The sequence below is a fragment of the Petaurus breviceps genome, unplaced genomic scaffold (genome assembly GCF_028583685.1).
Source record: "Petaurus breviceps papuanus isolate PSGF00001 unplaced genomic scaffold, PetGlider_PUasm1.0 221, whole genome shotgun sequence".
Lineage (NCBI taxonomy): Eukaryota > Metazoa > Chordata > Mammalia > Diprotodontia > Petauridae > Petaurus > Petaurus breviceps.
In genome coordinates, this window is record NW_027185877.1 from 10,772,531 (window position 1) to 10,793,974 (window position 21,444).

At 39.3% G+C, this 21,444-nt stretch overlaps 2 long non-coding RNA genes across 3 annotated transcripts in view; one reads left to right on the forward strand and one right to left on the reverse strand.

Moving 5' to 3' along the window:
* The window catches only part of LOC138166404 (uncharacterized), a 31,649-nt gene extending 15,697 nt beyond the window's left edge, over positions 1-15,952 (reverse strand). The window contains exon 1 of one of the 2 annotated variants that reach the window (XR_011169589.1): positions 15,826-15,952. This is a non-coding gene — a long non-coding RNA (uncharacterized lncRNA). Of the gene's footprint in view, positions 1-15,511; positions 15,648-15,825 lie in introns of those variants that run through there. The other variant, XR_011169588.1, reaches the window with a different exon arrangement.
* Positions 15,953-16,826: 874 nt separating this feature from the next.
* On the forward strand, positions 16,827-19,585 carry LOC138166406 (uncharacterized). Its single transcript, XR_011169590.1, has 2 exons — positions 16,827-16,964; positions 18,474-19,585. It is a non-coding gene; the product is annotated as an uncharacterized lncRNA (long non-coding RNA).
* Positions 19,586-21,444: the final 1,859 nt, after the last annotated feature.

Consider the following 21,444-nt stretch of genomic DNA (forward strand, 5'->3'; position numbering starts at 1 on the left):
AGGGCCATGGAAAAAGACTAAAAACTAATTGGAAACTAAACAATTTAATCCTGTAATGGACACCCAAGATATAACAGGACAGCTAGGCCAATTATAATTTGATAGGAGTATTTATTAACCGTCCGGGACTGCCTCTCAGACCGAAAGACAGCCCCGAGCTTTCTGTTAGACATAATTTTATAGACAATGTGATTGCTAGCAACAGAATATGTTTCTAAGGGGTACAATGTCTTTAGCACTGTGTCTATTGAAGCAAAATATTCTCAGTATTATTCCTATTGAAGCAAAGCATTCTCAGTATTATTCCCATTGAAACAAAGCCTTAGTATTATTTCTACTGAAGGGAAGCAAAGCCATAGTCCCTTAGCAAAGCCTTGGATACAAACATAAACAGAACTGAATCTGTGGGAATATGTGGCATGTTTTTAGGAACACAGGTGAAACATTTCTTTACTATGGGAGCCTATTAGGTGGTTTCCAAGGAACCTAGTAGGGGTCCCCTCTAGCACGTTTAAGGGGGCTCTAGTGTATAATTTCTGGTGGGCACTTCAATCCTAAAGAATGAGTGGATCAAACAAGAACTCATACAAACAATCAGTAACTTCATTCAAGAGAATGAAAATAATGAGACTGCATACCAAAATTTGTGGGATGCAGCAAAGGCAGTTCTTAGGGGAAGTTTTATATCCCTGAGTACATATAAGAATATATTAGAGAAAAGGGAGAAAAAGCTAGAAAAAGAACAAATTGGAAATCTGCAATACTAAATTAGAAATAATGAAAACAAAATGAGAGATTAATAAAATTGAAATGAAGAAAACAATTGAATTAATAGATAAAACTTAAGAATTGGTTTTATGAAAAAACCAACAAAATGAATGGACGCTTAGCCAATATGATAAAAAAAAAAGGGAAGAAAACCAAATTATGAGTACCAAAAATGAAAAGGGTGAATCTACCTCCAATGAAGAGGAAATTAAAAAATAATTAGGAACTATTTTGCCAAATTATATGCACATAAATTTGACAATCTTAGTGAAATGGATGAATACTACAAAAATATAAGATGCCAAGATTGAATTACTTAAATAACCCCATTTCAGAAAAAGAAATTGAACAAGCCATCAGTGAACTCCCTAGGAAAAAATTTCCAGGGCTACACGGATTTACTAGCGAATTCTATCAAACATTCAAAGAACAGTTGATTCCAATACTTTACAAACTATTTGGGAAAATTAGTAAAGAAGGAGTCCTACGAAATTATTTTTATGACACAAACATGGTACTGATACCTAAATCAGGAAGAGATAAAACAGAAAAAAAATTATAGACCAATGTCCCTCATGAATGTAGATGCAAAAATGTTAAATAAAATATTAGCAAAAAGACTACAGCAATTTATCACAAGAATAATACAATTTGATCAGGTAGGATTTATTCCAGGAATGCAAGGACGGTCTAATATTGATCATATCAACAACAAAACTAGCAGAAACCACATGACTATCTCAATAGATGCAAAAAAGGTTTTTGACAAAGTACAACATCCATTCCTATTAAAAACACTAGAAAGTATAGGAATAAATAGAGTCTTCCTTAAAATAATAAATAGCATCTATTTAAAGCCATCAGCAAGTATTATATGTAATGGGGATAAGCTAGAAGCATTTCCCATAAGATCAGGGGTGAAACAAGGGTGTTTACTATCACCCCTCTTATTCAATCTGGTACTAGAAATGTTAGCAGTAGCAATTAGAGAAGAAAAAGAAATCAAAGGAATAAAATCAGGCAAAGAAGAGACCAAGTTAACACTCTTTGCAGCTGATATGATGATATACTTATAGAATCCTAAAGAATCAAGTAAAAAAATACTGGAGAGAATAAATTTGGCAAAGTTGCAGGATATAAAATAAGCCCACATAAATCGTCAGCATTCCTGTATATTTCCAATGAAATCCAACAGCAAGAGATAGAAAGAGAAGTCCCATTTAAAGTTACTGTAGACATTATAAAATATTTGGGCATCTACCTGCCAAAACAAACCCAGGACATATATGAACACAACTACAAAACACTTTTCACACAAATAAAGTCAGATCTAACTAGTTGGAAACACATCAATTGCTCATGGACGGGTCGAGCTAATATAATAAAAATGACAATTTTACCTAAATTAAATAACATAGTGCCATAACAATCAATTTACCAAAAAATTACTTTAAGGAACTAGAAAAAATAGTAACAAAATTCATTTGGAAGAACAAAAGGCCCAGAATATTAAGGGAATTAATGAAAAGAAATGCTAGGGAAGGTGGACTAGATATACCAGATTTAATCTGTATTATAAAGCAGCAGGCATCAAAACTACTTGGTACTGGCTGAGAAATAGAGCAGTGGATCAATGGAATAGATTAGGCACACGAGATTCAGAAGTCAACGACTATAGTAATCTATTGTTTGATAAACCTCCAGACCCTGGTTTTTAGGATAAGAACTCACTGTTTGACAAAAACTGCTGGGAAAACTGGAATATAGTATGGCAGAAACTGGGCATAGACCATTATCTAACACTATGTACCAAAATTAAGTCTAAATGGGTGCATGATCTAGTTATAAAGGATGATATTGGAAGTAATCTGGGAAAGCAAGTAATAGTTTACCTGTCAGATTTATGAAGAGGGGAAGACTTCATGACCAAATAAGAATTAGAGAGCATTATAAAATGCAAAATGGATAACACTGATTACATGAAATTGAAAAGCTTCTGTACAAACAAAGCCAATGTAACCAAGAGGGAAGTAGGAAATTGGGAAGGAATTTTTACAACCAATGTCTCTGATAAAGGCCTCATTTCTAAAATATACACAGAATTGAGTCAAATCTATAAGAATACAAGTCATTTCCCAATTGATAAATAGTCAAAGGATATGAACAGACAATTCTCAGTGGCAGAAATTAAAGATATCTATAAGCATATGAAAAATGCTCTAAATCACTATTGATTAGAGAAATGCAAATCAAAACAACTCTGAGGTACCACATATCAGCAGTCAGATTGGCTAAGATGACAAAACAGGAAAATGATAAATGCTGGAGAGGATGTGGAAAAATTGGAACACTAATACATTGTTGGTGGAGTTGTGAACTGATCCAACCATTTTGGAGAGCAATCTGGAACTATGCCCAAAGGGCCATAAGTAACTACATATCCTTTGACCCAGCAATACCACTTCTAGGGTTGTATCTCAAAGACATCACAGAGCGGGAGGAAGACCCATATATACAAAAATATTTATAGCAGCTCTTTTTGTGGTGACAAAGAATTGGAAATTAAAGGGATGCCCATCAATTGGGGAATGGCTAAACAAGTTATGGTATATGGATGTAATGGAGTACTATTGTGCCATAAGAAATGAACACCTCATATTTACCTGGAGAGGTTTATACAAACTGATGCTGAGTGAGAAGAGCAGAACCAAGAAAAATTTGTACACAATTACAGATACAACATATGTGTGATAACCAACTTTGATAGACTGGAGTCTTCTCAGCAATGCAGGGGTATAAATTAACTCTAAAAGACTCATGATGGAGAGAGATGTCTACATTCAAAGAAAGAACTAGAAAGAACAGAGTCTGAATGCAGATTGAAGCAAATTACCTGCTCTCTTTTTTTCCTTGTTTGGTTTCGTTTCCTTTTTCCCATTGTTCATTCCATCTGATACAATCCTTCTTTATAACCTGACCAATGGCTAATGTATCTGCAGATCCTATACCTGAATGTATGCAGCCATGGGGGGGGGGGGGGGGGAAGGGGGGGGAGGAAGGTGAAGAAAATTTCAAACTCAAAGAAATGGGGAACCAAATCTTGTAAACTAAAAGTAAATGAACAAATAAGGACAAAAAAAAAGGAAATTATATTTTAAAAAAGAACAGAAAGTAGTGAATTTTAGCCAAGCAATGTATTTCATTAAAATAAGAATAAAATAAATCAAAATCATTGACTCCACAAGATGACATGAAATATTAGAATAAAACTAAGAGACTGAAAAACAGAAAATGTAGTAAATCTGCTACTTTTTTTAAAAAGAAAAAGAAAAATTGACCTATCAAATAGGTGAAGGAAAAAACATCTGAAAATCATTAAACTCCTGTAATGGGAATGTAAATTTTAAAGATCTTCCCTGCCCCTAGGCTAAAATGCACCTGGAGCCTGGGGTGGGAGGCTTGTTTTTCAGTAGATACTTCTTGATTGGCCAGTGAGTCAATAAGGTTGTTACATTCTCTGAGCCAGGAGAAGGCTGTATAAGCCCTGATGTGTAGCTTTGTTTTGGGGGCTCACTTTGAGAAGTGTTCTGTGATTTGATATGGATTCTGGGAAGCCGTTGTCCGGAGCCGCCCCCCCCAGCTTTGAAAAACCCAGATGTTGATTGGGTATGGATGTAATGACTGGACAGTTTGGAAAGCTGTCTACTTGATCTGTTTCTGTCTTGATAATTATGCCTGTATACTTTGAAGTTTGGGGTGCTGACCTTTTTCCCCTGAACAATGTAAACGATATATGTCTGGCTGATTAAAGTAAGCTTGTTAACCCATTTTGAGTTGCTTTCCTTTATCAAAGGAGATCCAAGAACCTGTATGGGCAGCCACCCTGAGGACGCTTGGGGTGCTTGCTGCTACAACTCCCTGAAGACTTTATTTAAAAAATAAAAGACAACATTATATTTTACTAAATCACAAATGAAATTGTCCAGGAGCCAAGATGGTGGAGTAAGCAGTAAGTTGCTCTCACTCTCCTTTCCTAATCTTGAAAAACTCAGAAAATACCACCCCAGAAAAATCCTCAACAGTGGAGTTAGCAGAAAGATGGAGCACAGCAATTTTTTAGATGGAGAGGCTGGGGGGATTAAGAGGAAAGGTCCCTCTGGCTGTGACTGAATGGAACCCATACAGTATAGGAGGTGTTCAAGCAAGCCCCACCTTGCAGGAAATCCTGAGGCCCAGGGTGGAGCTGGCAAGCAACAACACCAGGACCCCCCTTCCACCACAGACCGGTATCCACCAGAAACTGAACCTACCCATGCTCTAGCGAATCCCTTGGGGAGGAGGAGACTTCCAATGACCAGATTATCCCTCTCCCACTCCTGACGCTGCAAGCTTCAGTATGACCCCAAGGAAACACAGAAAGACCTTACCTGGCCTCAGCACACACAACTCAGTTCTAGCACAGCACCAGGTAAGCTATACCATTATTCTAGTTGACAGAACCAGAGGCCCCAGCACACAAAGCCAGTAGCCAGGCCCCTAGCCCTCAGCACAAGAAGCATGTGAGATCCAATTTAAAAGCCAGGAAAATGGCAAACACAAATGATCAAAAAGCAACTTAGAAAAGCAAAGACCATAGATTCTTATCATAGGGATAAGGAAAAGTCAGAAGAGGACAACACTGCCACTATACCGATATCTGAAACCTCAAGGGGGAATATGATCTGGTATCAAGAAAAAAAGCCTTCTTGGAAGAACTCAAGGATTTTAAAAGATAAATTAGAGAGATAGAAGAAAAAATTTAAAATTCCTTTAAAAATACAGGGGCAGTTAGGTGGCACAGTGAATAGAGGACCAGCTCTGAAGTCAGGAGGACCTGAGTTCAAATCCAGCCTCAGACACTTGACACTTAACTAGCTGTGTGACCTTGGGCAAGTCACTTAACCCCAAAGGCCTTCTGTCCCCTCCTTTAAAAAAAACTTTTTTTAAAGAATACAATAGACAAAATGGAAAAAAAAATTCACTGAAGAAAACAACTTCTTAAAAAGCAAAATTGGTCAAATGGAAATGGAAGTATAAAAGCGAACTGAAGAAAACAATTCATTAAAAATTAGAATGGGTGGTGGAGCCAAGATGGCGGAGTAGAAGCACGACCTTCCCACAGCTCTGGCTTCCACCTTCCCCAATCCATGTAAAAAGGTGACTCTAAACAAACTTTGGAGCTGCAGAACCCACAAAATGACACAGAGAAGCTAACCTCCCACTGAGGACAGCCTGGCAGTCCTGCAGGAACCGGCCAGCTCAGCCCTCTGGGAGCCGAGCCCAGCCTCATGCTGAGGCTTTAGCCAGGGTGGGCCTGACCAGACGCCTGCCAGTGGGACTCCAGATCAGCAGCAGCGGTGGCAGTTTTCAGATTTATCAACACATAGATGCGAAGGACAAAGTGAGAGGCCAGTGCAGTATGGATTTTGGGACCAGTAAGTGGGAGTGCATGGCTTTTACCCCCAGGGTGAGAAGCCGCTGAGACACCGGCACAGCCAGCCAGTGCCACGTGGCAGCTTCAGCTCCTGGCCTGCAGAGTGTAGGGGGACCAAGCACCAGTCTGAGGGGTAATCGCTCTTGCTTTAACCTGCTTGGATCTGGATTGCATTCTAGGGTGGAGGTCCTGGGATGTGTGTCCAGCTTGCCAGACCGTGTGCAAACCTCAGAGAGGGCACCCATCTAATACCTCCGGCAGCTGAGAAAACCCCAGCGTTTGGGATGAAAGCTCCCCTGTCTGGTGGCAGAGTCCTACTGTGGCAAATAGCCCAAAAGTCAAGTAATTGAGTGGCAAAATGAGCAGGCAAAGGAAACAAAGCAGACAGAAGATTCCAACATTGCACTCCTATTTTGGGGACAAAAAGGAGCAAAGCATGGAACAGGAGGTAAACAGTGAAGTCAGCACTCCTGCACCAAAAGCTTCAAAGGAAGAGCTGGTTACAGGCCATAGAGGACCTTAAGAAGCAGATAAGAGAAGTGGAGGAAAAATTCAGAAGAGAAATGAGAACAATGCAAGAAAATGATGAAATGAGAGTCAACAGCCTGACTGAGGAAAATAATACCTTAAAAAAACCACTGACCTGGAGAATAGATCCAGGAGAGATAATTTTAAAATTACTGAACTACCTGAAAGCCATGACCAAAGTAAGAACCTAGAAATCATCCTCCAGGAAGTTCTCAAAGAAAAATGCCCTGATGTTTTAGTGCCAGAGGGCAAAATAGAGGTTGAAAGAATCCACCAATCACCTCCTGGAAAAGATCCCAAAAAGAAAACTCCTCAGAATATTAAAACCAAGAGTCACCTACCCGGCAAAACTGAGTATCATGTTTCAGGGGAAAATACGGTCATTGAGTGGAATAGAGGACTTTAAAACATTCTTGCTGAAATCACCAGAGTTGAATAGAAAATTTGACATTCAGATACAAGAAGCATGAGAAGGTAAACAGGGAAAAGAAATCACGACGAACTTACTAAAGTTGAACTATTAACATTCCTACTTGGAAAAACAATAATTGTAACTGATGAAACTTTTCTCAGTAGTTGAAGGGATTAATATATATATGTATGTATATATATATACATATATAGATATATGAGGGTATATGGGCATATGAATACATATGTGAATGTGTGTATATATGTGTAAAGGTATACACAGATAGAGAGCACAGGACCAATTTAACAGGAAGAGATGATACTTAAAAGGTGAAATTAAGAGGTGAGAAGATTATAAAGAGAGGAGATGGGGAGAGATACATTGGGGTAAACTATCTCATACAGAAGAGGCAAGGGAAAATGGTTACAATGGAGGGGAAAAATAGGAACGCAAAAGGGAATGGGTCAACCTTATTCCCATTGAATCTGGCTTGAGGAGGGAGTGAAATACACACTAAATAGAGTATCTCACCCTCCAGGAGAATAGGGAGGGAAGGGGATGAGAGGGGGGATGATGGAAGGGAAGGCAGGCTGGGGGGGAGAGGGAAGTTGGAAGCACCCACTTTTGAAAAGCGACAGGATTGGGGCGGCCAGGTAGCACAGCGAGTAAGAGCACCGGCTCCAGTGTTGAGAAGACCTGGATCAAATCCGGGCTCAGATACTCAGCACCACACCCAGAAATAATAACTGGCCGTGTAACCTTGAGCAAGTTACTTAACCCCAATTGCTTTAAATAAAAAAAAAAAGAAAAGCGACAGGATCAAAGTAGAGAATAGAACAAGTGGCAGGTGGGATAGGAGGGAGAGAAATACAGTCAGTCTTTTACAATATATCTACTATGTTATTGTTTTGCATTAGCCACACGTACATCTGTGGCTAATCTTCCCAGTAAGGGTGGGTGACAAGGAAGGAAGGGAATGAATCTGGAATTGAAAGTTTTAAAATCAAATATTCAAATACATGTATATGTGTGTATATATATATATATATATATGTGTGTGTGTGTGTGTGTGTATGTATACTATTATTAATACCATTCTACATGTAATTGGGAAATAAGATATATAGGCACTGAGGCATAGAGATCCACTGGAAAAGTTGAAAGGGATATGGGAGAAAATATGGGAGAGAGCAGATTCGAGGAGGGGATATCCTGTGGGACTGCTATTTTGGGGTGGTGGGTAGGGGAAAAACGGGGAGAAAATTTGTTACTCAAAATCTGGCGGAAAGGAATGATGTAAATCAGAAGTTAATAAAATATTAAAAAAAATTAGAATGGGAAGCAAAACAAACAGAAGAATCCAACATTAGACTCCTATTTTGGGGACAAAAAAGATCAAAGCATGGAACAGGAGGAAAACAGTGAAGTCAGGACTCCTGCACCAAAGGCTTCAAAGTTAAATATGAGCTGGTTACAGGCCACAGAAGACCTTAAGAAACAGACAAGACAAGTGGAGGAAAAATTGGGAAGAGAAAAGAGAACGATGCAAGAAAATTATGAAATGAGAGTCAGCAGCCTAATTGAAGAAAATAATACCTTAAAAACAGACTAACTCAAATGGCACAGGAGGCTCAAAAAGACAATGAGTAGAGGAATGCCTTAAAAAGCCGAATTTGCCAGATGGAAAAAAGAATTTCAAAAGCTTGATGAGGAGAATTATTTCTTCCGATTTAGAATGGAGCAAAGGGAAGCTATTGACTTGAGGAGAAATCAAGATGCTGTTAAACAGATCCAAATAAATGAATAGAAGGCAATGTGAAATATCTTATGGGAAAAACCACTGACCTGGAAAATAGATCCAGGAGAGATAATTTAAAAATTATTGCACTACCTGAAAGCCATGATCAAAGAAAGAACCTAGAAATCATCCTCCAAGAAATTCTCAAGGAAAAACTGCCCTGATGTTTTAGAACCAGAAGGCAAAACAGAGGTTGAAAGAATCCACCGATCACCTCCTGAAAAAGATCCCAAAAAGAAAACTCCTCAGAATATTATAGCCAGGTTCCAAAATTCCCAGATCAAAGAGAGAATATTACAAGCAGCCAGGAAGAAACAATTTAAATATTGTGGAAACACAATCAGGATAACACAGGATCTGGCAGCTTCTACACTGAGGGATGGAAGGGCCTGGGATATAATATTTTGGAGGTCAAAGGAGCTGGGATTAAAACCAAGAATCACCTACCCAGCAAAACTGAGTATCATGTTTCAGGGGAAAATATGGTTATTCAGTAGAATAGAGGACTTTCAAGCATTCTTGATAAAAAATCCAGAGCTGAATAGAAAATTTGACATTCAGATACAAGAAGCATGAGAAGGTAAACAGGGGAAAGAAATCATAAGGAACTTAACAAAGTTGAACTATTTACATTACTACATGGAAAAACTATAAATGTAACTGATAAAAACTTTTCTCAGTATGAAAATAGTTGAAGGGAATAGAAAAATATACTCTTTATCGGAGGGTATATAGGCATATGATTACATATGTCAATGTGTATATATATATATATATATATATATATGTTTACAGGTATACATAGAGGTCACAGGACCAATTTAATAGGAAGGGATGATACTTAAAAGGTGGAATTAAGAGGTGAGAGAGGAATATAATGAGAGGAGATGGGGAGAGACAGAACGGGGCAAACTATCTCATATAGAAGAGGCAAGGGAAAATGGGTACAATGGCGGGGAAGAATAGGAAGGCATAAGGGAATGGGTCAACCTTATACTCACTGAATTTGGCTAAGGGAGGGAATGACACACACACCTATTGGGTTTCTCACCCTACAGGAGAGTAGGGGGGAAGGGGATACAGGAGAATGGATGGGAAAGGGATGGGGGGTGGTTGGTAGAAGGTGGGCTGGGGGGAGGGAATTTGGAAGCACACACTTTTGAAGGGAGACAGGTCCAAAGTAGAGAATGGATCAGGTAGGAGATGAGATAGGAGGGAGGGAAATATAATCAGTCTTCTATAATATATCTACTGTGGTAATGTTTTGCATTAGCTACACATGTACAACCTATATTGAATTGCTTATCTTCCCAGTGGGGGTGGATGACAAGGCAAGAAGGGAATGAAGCTGGAATTCAAAGTTTTAAAACCAAATGTTTAAATATATATATATAATTATTAATACTACTTTACATGTAGTTGGGAAATAAGAGGAGGTGATATCCTGGGGGATCGCTGTTTTGGGGAGGTGGGTATGGGAAAAACAGGGAGAAACTCTGTAACCCAAAATCTGGTGGAAATGAATGAAGTAAACCAGAAGTTAATAAAGGATTTGGAAAAAAAAATTAGAATGGGGTAAGTAGAAGCTAATGACTGTATGAGGCATCAAGAATAATTCAAACAAAAGGTGGCTAGGTGGCACAGTAAAGAGAGCACTGGCCCTGGAGTCAGGAGGACCTGATTTTAAATCCAGCCTCAGACCCTTAACACAAAACTAGTCATGTGACCTTGGGAGAGTCACTTAACCCCAATTGCCCTGCCTTCCCACCTCCAAAAAAAAAAGAAAAAGATCCCCCAAAATAAGATATACAGGCACTGGGGTATGGAAATCCATCATGCCCTGCTGGAAAGTTGGAGGGGGAATGTGGAAGGGTATAGGAGAGAGCAGATGGGGGAGGGGGTATTCAGTGGAATCGCTGTTTTGGGGTGGTGGGTAGGTGAAAGACAGGGAGAAAATTTGTAACTAAAAATCTTGTGGAAATGAATGTTGTAAACTAAAATACACATAACATTTACAAATGAAATTTGTAAGAAAAAAAAAGAATCCACTGATCATCTCCTGAAAGAGTTCCCAAATTGAAAATGTCAAGGAATATTGTAGCCAAATTCCAAAATTATCAGGTGAAGGAGAAAATAGTGCAAGTAGCCAGAAAGAAACAATTCAAATATCGTGGAACTACAGTTAGGATCACACAGGTCTTTGGGGCTTCTACCTTAAAAGATTGGAGGGCTTGGAATGTGACACTCTAAGGGAAAAGAGCTTGGATTACAAGCAAGGATCAACTACCCAGAAAAACTGAGCATAATCTTTCAGGTAAGGAGATGGATATTCAATGAAATAGGAGACTTAAAGACCTTCCTGATGAAAAGACTAGAACTCAATGGAAAATCTGATCTTCAAATACAAAACTCAAGAGAGGTATAAAAAGATATACAGGAAAGAAAAACAACATGTTATTCAATAAGGGCAAACTATTTACATCTCTACATGGGAAGATGATATTTGTAAATCTTGAGAACTGTATCTTTATTATGATATTTAAAGGCATATACATAGACAGAGTATGTGGGTATAAATTATCTGATGTGATGATAAAAAAACTAATTAAGAGGTGAAAAGGGATTGTAATGGGAGAAGAGGAAAGGAGGAGGCAGAAAAGGGTAAATTATATCACATGAAGAGGAACAAAAACATTATAGTAGAGGGAAAGAAGAGAGTATAACAACAATGCTACTTGCAACGGCTGTGGAGTATAAGACCATACCACCAACACACAGGAGGGCTGCTAGCACAGGTTCTTTGATCTGTTTTTCTAAAGGAAAGCAACTCAAAAGGGGTCAACAATCTTACTTTACTCAAACACACACACATATAATTTCCTTAGTTCAGGGGAAAAAGTCAGCACCCTAAACTTCAGAGAAAATACAAACAGAAATTGTAAGTAGAAATAATAACATAAAGACAAACAGACAGGGCTTCTAACCATCTGACCAAATAATACATACATCACAGATCAACAGACTGATCCAACTGTCTGACCATTACATACATACATAGTTACCAGAGAGAGAAGCACCAACATCTGGGTTTTCAAAGCCAACATGAATACTCTTCCCATGAGTAAGCCCAAAGCAAAATGTTAACCTCAGTGTATATATACACTTCTTCATGGTCAGAGGGCATCACAACTCTTGTGACCTACTGCCTAATTATAAAGTAACAAAAGGCATGGGTCTTCCTGAAAAACAAACCTCCCCTAATCAGGCTTCTCTTGTTGGGCTCAAAATGAGGCCTGTTAATGGGTGGGAAAGATCTTCATTTGGCCCGGAGATCTTTCATGTCTATTACATAGCTTCTATCTGAGTAGGCATTAACATTTCCTAAGTACAACAAAATTCCTACAAAATAAACACATCACGAGACCCTTACACAAATAAAATCAATAACTCAGAGGTTTCTCCAGGAAAGACAGAAAAATTTTTATTTACTATAATCTTGCAAGAAGGGGTCATTGTCCCACTAGAAGCAGGGTGGTAGGAGAGACCAATGACAAAAAGCAGAGCTTGGCTTTATATACCCAAAAGATCCCCCTTTAACTCCCACCACTCAATGTCACTTCCAAAAATCAGGAGCTTAGGTTCACAATTTAATTTTACCCCAAATATAAGAAACAGGGAAGTAGCAGACAAAACCTCAACTTGACAGGATTACAATCTAACCACAAATCCCCCTACACAGCAAGTAAACTGTCAGCAGTATCAGTAGAGATATGAAAGCAGAAGAAAAATGTAAAGCAGAAGTTATTTTATGAATCATGAGGATTTTAGGTCACAGTGACCTGTCTGGAGTTTTGCCACAGGATTTCCAATTTCATATTTGTACAGGTCAGATGGTGGTCAGTGGAAACTCAAGTCTGGGAAGTCTGGGACTGTGGTCAAATTTGAAGAGTTTCCACTTTTCCCTCCCATACATATGCTTAACTGACAAAACTTCAATTTAGGACCAAAAAACAGGGCAAAGGTGTCAAGTTCCTAAACTCAAGCCTGGGCTTCTGGCTCCTGGTTGTAAACTTTACTAAATCTTAGGGTGCAGTCTTGAGAAATTTTCACCTCTCTCACACATCTAATTAACAGAAACTTAAGTCTGGGGTCCAAGCAATCTATTATTAAATTTTTTTTAAAGCAATTGGGGTTAAGTAACATGCTCAAGGTTACATAGCCAGTTATTTCTGGGTGTGGTACTAAGTATCTGATTCGATTCCCCAGGTCATCCCGACACTGGGGCCGGTGCTCTTACTTGCTGTGCTACCTGGTGGCCCCTATTATTAAATTTTTGATAAGTTTTTTTCTCACTTTTTATTAGAACTTTTTATCCCACTCACAACTCATTAGTGGCCATGGGGCCTTAAACAAACAGAAAGTCCATAACATTATAATCCCCTCAATCTAAAACAAAAATGTCCAAATAAAGCCCTTCTTGGGGGTGTGTCCTCCTCACACTTCTATTGCAGGCTTCCTCCTAATCGCTCTCAGATGCAAGCATGCTTCAATGAGCAAAGTGCCAACACAAACAAAAAGTTCAAATAAAGTTCCCTTGGGGGTGTGTCCTCCTCCCCACACTGCTCAAGCCTCACTTCCAAGTCCTGAGGGGTGGGCTGAGCAACAAAGTCTACAAGGAACTTCCCCCACACCCCAAGAGCACTCCTCTCTTTTTACTATTAGGAGACATGCTTTTCCAGATGGAAGGCTATAATGGGAATGGGAATTTGAAGATCTTTCCTGCCCCTTAACAGACCTAGGGGAGTTTGAAGACCTCCCCTGCTGTGAAGATAAATTCTGCCCCCTAATAGGCTAAATATAGTCACATGGAGCCTGTGGTGGGAGGAGTTTGCTGAAGGGAAGGAGAGCCAACCGGAAGCTGGGAATCAGAGCTGGGGGGTGGGGAGGGGGGAGAGAGAGAGAGAGAGAGAGAGAGAGAGAGAGAGAGAGAGAGAGAGATTTGTGAATAAATACTTATCTTGTATTGGTTTGTGGGAAAGCTAAAGGATGGGGCAGCTCTTGGTGTTTATTATGGCTTCTGAATATCTTTGTTACTATGATGGAATTGGCTTACTGGTTTTGGGATTCAGTTTTCTGGTGTCTAAATAAGTTCTGTCCTCTATATGGAGAGTTTGGTATATTTTGCCATCGAATGTTATGTGATATTTATAGTCATGGTCTAATCGTGATCATGGGAGCTGTAAATATTGCATTGGTGCTACAAACGCCCAGCAAGGAAGCTGTATGCTGAGCTTAACATAACAAGAGTTCTCTTTGTACTCACTCTGGATGAATTCTGTTGCAGCTAAATCACAAAACTGACAGTCCCTGAGCTCAGGCAAACACCAGCAGGAACCACATCTAAGTAGTGAAGCCCTGCTATGAATAGACTTGTCACTAGGCAACCTTGCCTCACTGTTGCTGTTATACCTCATTCCTAGATTCTGTCTAGCCACAACTATATGAATCAAGGCTTAGCTTCACTACCTTGCCTATGAGGAGGCTCAGTCCCAGAGGAGACCCTGGCATGCATGTCTAGTTTCCCTCCTCCAAAAGAAGGAAGAAGGCTTTTTGCCTATAAGCTCTGTGAGCTCTTTGGTGTTTTATTTTATTTTTCATAGCTGACAGTGTAAAGCTTTTTGCTATAAACTTGCTTTTTGGTAATTTATTTTTCAGAGCTGACAACTGGCGTATAACCTCTGTAATACTAGTAATACCAGTACAATTACCCTAGATTCTTTTTTTTCTTTTTGCTTGCAGGAGTTAATGATTTGGCAGATTGAGAGATTTTCATCAGATTGAGAGATTTTCATTGTATTGTTCTTGGAGTAGTTCTTTTGTATTGGGTTTGCAATTTAGGGAGCAAAATGACACTAGCCTGCAATATGTACTTGCAGACAGATTCTACTGCCAAAGTATAACTAACTTGTGAAAGACTGAAATTATTAAGCTAATCTGAATTGTGTGGGGGATGTGAATATGGGATGTTATCAAGTCTTGGAGAACACTTTCATAAAAGGGTAGGCACAAGGGCCTCAGAGAAGAACCTGAGTTAGATCTACTTCCAATTTGTCCTGTATATACTTTGCTAGTATATATTTACTTAGATATTATCTCCCCTATCAGATTGTGAAGGCTTCAAGAGCAGGGACTGTTTTTGCTATTTTCTGAATCTCCAGTCCTTAGCCTAGTGTCTCATACTTGGTAGTGCTGGAAATTATCAGAGTGATCACTTAATAAGTGCGTGTTTGATGGATGGATGGATTGAATTCCCTACAATCATCCTGTGGGATGGATGGTCAGTATAAATAGGATTACTCCTGCATTACAGCTGAAGAAACTAAGACCAAGGAAAGTGAAGTAACTGGTAGGTGGCACAGGTAGGGAGTGCTCACAGCCCAGACGGGTCCAGAGTAACTTTCCCACACACACCGCCCGTCCAACCCCCACCACCCCACCACGAGCAATATCCAGTGCTTACATATACACTCACATCGCCTTTGTTGAAACCTAACTTTTCTCAAACAACCGATGTTTAGTTTTAAAACGAGGTGAAACCAATTAGTAGGGGATGTCGCAAAAAAAAAAAAAAAGACACGCCTCCAGCTTCCCTTTCCTAGCTTTTCCGGCAATACCTTATTATCTCAGGAAGGAGGAGAGGCCGGAAGTGATCAAATGGGGGGGGGGGGTCCAATATGCCGGCGGTTCTATCACCGCCTTTTCCCTTCCTCTCTCCTCAGAGGGGAGTCAGTTTGTTGTTTGGTTTTGTCTAAACGGGGTTGGTAACCTCGGCACTTCTCGCTTTACCTTGCTCACAAATCCCGACTAAGAGCCGGGTTCTTCCTTCCCCCATCCCAGGAAACATCTCGGCCTTGACCACTTCCGCTTCCAGACTTCGTGCTCACTCTTTCTCATTCTTAAAGGGACGACATCCTAATTCTCATTCAAGCTTGGGCTCAAATAACTCCCAAAGAATTGTAACTGTCTTGCTTAGGGCTTTGCAATTGGTAGAGTACTTTCCTCAAAGCAAGCCTATGAAATAATGTAGAGTGTCATCCATCTTACAGAAAAGTAAATTGAGATGGATAATTAAGAGAAATAAAAGAATAATTATTAGGACCCTGTTATTCAAACTCATCTATTTTCACTATAGCGCAGTGCCTCTCAAACTGAAGGAAGTCAATAAAATTTTTTTTTCTTTAAGTTTCACTGTAACATGAATTGCAATATATGCACCCGTGTCACATGACCTTTCTAAAATTGCCTCTAGCTCCAAATTTGTGATGTTATCATATTAAGACCTTTTAAAAGGAGAAAGGAAGGGGTAGGTTACAATAGAGTTGCCAAAAAACTCAGTGGTTCCACTGAATTTTTTCTTTTTTTAATGCAGAGGAGAGAACAGAAGGAAGTTCGAAAGGAAGAACAAACAAGTAAGATTAGTAAGTGTAACCAGGGGCTCAAAGGTCATTTGCATAACGATCCTCCTGTAGGTGGTGATTGATTGCTTGGTGTTCCTTCGGGCAGAGTTGGGGAGACTTCTGGTGTCCAGCTTTAGGAAAGAGGACACAAAGTTCCACATGCTCTTCTGGTAGAGGTTCCTGAAGGGATGATTCTCCAATATGCTTTGGATTCAACCTAATCCCTCTGTTGACCACTATCTAGTTATATCTCCAACTGCAGGTTATACAGATTGAACTTGAGTCCTTATAGACATCTTAAATTCAATATTTCCAAAACTGAACTCATTAGCTATCCCTCTAAATACTTCCCCCTTCCCAGCTTCCCTATTATAGTGGAGAGTAGCACTATCTCAGAGCACTCCCAGTCACCCTGGCCACAAACTACTTCAACTCCAGGCTCAAAAGAAAAACAACAAAACAAAAAGAAGCAAAAGAAGACTGGATGTCGAATTCAAGGCTATTCATAACCCAGCCCCACCTTTCCAGGTATTCCCTTTCCGTGTGTCCCCCCCCCCCCCCCCCCCCCCCTGTTTCCCCCCCCCTCCCCCTTTCCCTCCCCCACTCCTGCAGTACTCTTAAATCCAGTGACATTGATACTGGCCTCCTTGCTGTTCTATGAACAAGACATTCAATTTTTCAGCTTTGGGGATTTTTTTTCCTGGATATCTTCCCTTCCTGGCATATTGTCCTCCTCTCCTCTTCATCTCCTCCTAGCTTCCTGGGCATCCTTCAAATCTCACCTAAAATTACACCTTCTATAGGAAGCCTTTCCCAATTCCAGTGCCTTCCTTCTGTTAATTATTTCCCATTTATCCTATATATAGTTCTCTCTTTTGCATTTCTCTGTATCCCCAGGGCTTAGTGCATTGCCTGGTACATAGTAGTTGCTTAATAAATGCTTTTCGACTGATTTATTTCATTACAAGCTTAGGTGATTGATCACCACAAAGAATGTAGATGCAGTTTATAAAATCCCTTAGCTAGGAACACAAAATCCTACAAGAGGCCCCAGCCTTTTTCCTGAGTCACAACTAGGACAGACTTGTGCATTTCCCTAACTTGGAAATTGGATCATTCCATATTTGCTTCAGAGCAGTGCTAATAGAGAATGCCTCCTCTGATGGAAACACACAGCCTCTGGCTAGGCAAAGGGGGAAAATCTGTGCTGAACACCAGTATGAGACACACTTACATTATTGAACAGTTAATTAAATTTGATCTCATGCAATGAGTACAAATTTTATTAGTATACCATCAGCCCTAATAAGCATATATAACTTGGTAATTCTGTTTTACACATTCATTGTATGATACGAAGACCTCCTCCCACCTCTCTATTTTTTAAAGAGTAATTAAGATAAATCTGTCTTGTCTCCTTCCCATCCCCACTCAATTGAAAAAAATAAGAGAAAAGGGAAACAAATTCATTATGACAAATACTCAAGAAAAATTCCCTCATAGTTTATATAGAAACATATATATGTCTCATTCTTTACTCAAAATCCATCACTTCTGTGTTAGAAGGCAGGTGATATTGATCCTCCAGAATCAAAGATAATCATTGTACTAATCATAATTTTGACAACTTTCAAAGTTATTTGTCTTCACAGTGTTGTTACTGTATATTTTTTATGGTTCTGCTTCATCAATTTATAAAAGATTTTAAAAGTATATAATATTGATGTTATAGTGGTTCTGCTTACTTCAGTCTGCATTGGTTCATTCATGTCTTTCCATGTGTCTTTGGTGTTATCTTTGTCCTCATTTCTTGCACCACAATTGTATTCAGCCATTCCACAATGGATATCCCTTTAGTTTTGAGCTTTTGCCACCACAAAAAGAGCCATTAAAATAAATATTTTTGTACATAAAAGACTTTTCCCTCTTTCTTTGATCTCTTTTATTTATATACATAACAGTGGTATAGCTGGGTCAATGGGCATACACTATTTAATAACTTTTTGTGTGTGATTCTAAATTGTTTTTAATTCACAGGTCCACCAAGTACATTACTGTGACAGTAATGGAATATAAAGATCCCCCTGTATTGGCTTGGTTTTCAAACTGATTGTGTTAAAACCCAGAGTTTGTTAATCCCACCTGTGGGATGGACTTGTTGATGTGAAAAGAGAGTCCTGAACTGGGAGGAGCTGGTGATGTAGATTTGGAGAGACACAAGAGAGAGGCAGAAGAACTTTGTGGAAGCAGCACCCTTGTGGAGGCAGAGAGAGACTGAGAGGATTGCTGAGGGCCACTTTGAATTGCCCTGGACTTTTGAGACCTGCCCCCAGAGCTGCCAAGGACTGAGGAGACATGGCTGTTTTGCTGGTACTTTGTCTGTCTGTTTTGATGTTGTTTTGCCAGATTTGTCCACTGGTGAAGGACAGTACTGTTGTTGCAGAAGTTCTGGAACCTGGCTGTTGGTTAAGAGCTCCTGAGACTGTCCTGCAGACAGAGAGTGAATACTGTCCACTGGTGAAGGACAGTGCTGTTGTTGCAGGGGTCTGGGAACCTTTCTGTTGGTTCAGAAGCCCTGAAGAAGGATTTTCTTGTTGTATGTTTACAAAAATCCTGGGAGAGGGTTTTGCTAATGTTTTCAGGGGTCCTAGGACTATTCTGCAGGCAGAGAATGAATTAATGAAGAGACTGGCAATGTATCTTGTGGCCTTGCTAAGCTTTGTCTCCCCAGGAACAAAGATTGCTGAGAACTTGCCTCCTGTCAAGATTAAGAAAAGACCTCCATTTGGGTATTAAGTGCTGTGCTTAAACTTGTTGTAACTCTGGGGTAGATTCAATTGTGATCCAGGGGTGGGGAACTTTTGACCTTTTTGTGTTCTATGGTTGAACAAATGAATGTACTTTACTTATGATTGGAAACTAATCTCCATTGAGAAGAGGGGCTTTGTGAGGGACTAAATGAAGGTACAGTCTAGGGGTGGAGTAGTATTTAGAACAGGGACTTTGTAATTGATTGAATGAATGTAAGTTCCTGGGGTGGGGTAGTACTTGGAGATTATTTAATCATACTTAGTCAATGCTGTATTTTGAATGATGTCATATTTTGATCTTCTCTGTTCTTAATTTGTCACTGAATAAAATGGAGAGCACCTATGCTGGTATTTTGAACCTTGGGAAGTTGCCTTTCCTTGGCATTACATTACAATTACTATGCCTGTTTTCTCACAGTCCCTGTTACATTTATTATTTTTGCTTTTTGTTGTTTTTGCAACTCTGATGGGTGTGAGGATCTCAGAATTGCTTTAATTTTAATTTCTTTAATTATCAGTTATTTGCAGCATTTTTTCATATAGCTATTGATAACCTTGACAACTGCCCATTGATATAATTATGCCCTTTATCAGTTGGGAAATGGCTCTTATTCTTATAAATTTGAATCATTTCCTTATATCATTGGAATGAGCACTGTACCAGAGAAGCTTGCTGCAAAGTTTCCCTAGCTGTTTCTCTTTTAATTTTAACTTCATTGCATGAAACTAGTTAGACAAAATCTTACTTTATATATACTCTAGCTGTTTTGGCTGATGCTGAATAGCCAAACTTTTTGAGGAGTCCCAATTTGATACCAAATTGTTGGAGAATTTCTCATCTCAGGTTCTTGGAGAGTTTAGAGAGAATCTCACCTACTTGTGGGTCCATTAGGCAAGTGGTCTCATAAAGAAAATAGCCAAACTGGAAGAGAAAGAATTTGTTACCACACCAAGAGAAACTGTTCACCCCTTTTTAATGGACAGATTTGGTTAATATGCAGACTTGCTTAGTACACAGTCAATTAGCATCATACTGTGTTAGCGAAGTAAAGTTTAGCTAACAAATGAATTGCAACCTAAGGCCTTTCCTCTCTTGTAATATCCTTGTCATCACCAGATTTGGGAGGTACTGTGAGTTTTCATTTCTTTTATAAATAGAATAACCTAACAATTAGACTATATGAGGTATTTGAGGGGTCTTGTCAGCACATCAAAACCAAAATGAAGATTCTTAGTCACATATAACTGTGTGGGACAAAACGCCCCTTTTGCCCAATGAAATAAGCAGAGACGTCTCTAAGTAAAAACAGGAAAGATTTATTATACAATCTCAAGAGAATGGGACGTCATCACAACCAGAAGTAGTCAGGTAGGAAAGGTTGAAATACATGAGGCAGCAAGCTGGTTTATATACCCCAAAATTCCCCCAATCATCCCCCCCTTTTGTCCTGTCCTGTTCCCATTAATTAGGAACTGAGGCACACAATCTAACCACAAAAATCTGCTGGTGCTGCAGGTAGGATGTCAGTAACATCAAAAAGCAGAAGGTACATGTCTTGCAAACAAGAAACAGACAAAATATGTCATCAGTATCATAACAAATATATGTCAACTACCTTGATATAATCAAAACATAGATATGAAAGTAGACAATATCTCATGAATAATAGGTATGTTGGGGACTTTTGGGTCATGGTGACCCTTCTGCTGGCAACAGAAGGTAGGAAATATCCTGTGAGTCATGGGGGTTTTAGAACACAATGACCAGTCTGTAGTTCTCAAAGTAATCTTTCTAAATTTATATTTGTACAGGTCAAGGGGAAACTAAGTCCATAGCCAAGTTTAAGGAACATATACTTTCCCCTCCTACTATTAGTCAAAGTCAGCAAAACCTTCAGCTTATGACCAGGGGAATAGAACAAGGGTCTCAGGCTGCCAAATCTTAAGTCTTTGGTCCTTTATTACAATTCTATTCAGATTTCTGAGAAGTTTTCACTTGCCCTGCACATAACATTTCTAGAATGGTGTGGCTCTTTCTCCACACCACACATATTTTCTTCCACCAAATTCACATCTATCCATACATTGAGTCAAGCAGGTTGCTCTTCAGTGCCCTTCTGCAGCAAATACCCCACGCTGGATAATTTAGGGACCTTTAAAGGTTCTGCTGACCTTTTTAAGATGACAAGCCCATAACT